A 695-nucleotide genomic window follows, 5' to 3' on the forward strand; every position below is an offset into this window, starting at 1 on the left:
ACACACACACACCCACCCCTCCCTCCCTCCCTGAGCCAGCCTGTGGTCCACCCTCCACCCTCCCCACTACAACCTCCGTCCTGGACACAACCCATCAAGATGTTTTCCCTATGTTCTACATACAGTACTTTTACTTTTTAACATGTGAAATACAGAACATTCCCTTAAATTTAACCTGAGAAAGAAAATTTGGAAAAAATTATAAAATAAATTTAAAATAATTCTATTTTTTTCATTATTTTATGTTATAAAAAATATTTTTATAATAGAAAAAGTAAATAATTAATAGCAAAATGTATGGAAAATAAATAAAACACATAAATAGAGTAAAATACAATATGAATGTGATATTTATCCTTCTGAGACCGAGACACACAAAAAAAACAGCACCTCTGATTCATAGTTTAATCATTTTTCATTTTTTTAATAGCTAGTGAAATCCTGACGAGTTAGCGGTTACGGAGGTCTCTTCCGGGTCTTTCTAGCCTCTACAGGTGATTTTCTATCCAGCCTGGAACTTCCAGCCTCTTTGGGCTTTAAATCCACACTGTTACATCCAAGATTGATCTACTTTATGTCCATAATTCATCGCGTTTTGGCTCATTTCTGCCGCTAGCTCGCTGCTCCGTCTCTCCTGGCTGTTGTTTCCGGAAATGAAGGCCCCAGTATGCCCATATATGGGAGACAACGTCACC

This window comes from Etheostoma spectabile, chromosome 9, assembly GCF_008692095.1.
Source record: "Etheostoma spectabile isolate EspeVRDwgs_2016 chromosome 9, UIUC_Espe_1.0, whole genome shotgun sequence".
In the NCBI taxonomy this organism is placed as follows: Eukaryota; Metazoa; Chordata; class Actinopteri; order Perciformes; family Percidae; genus Etheostoma; species Etheostoma spectabile.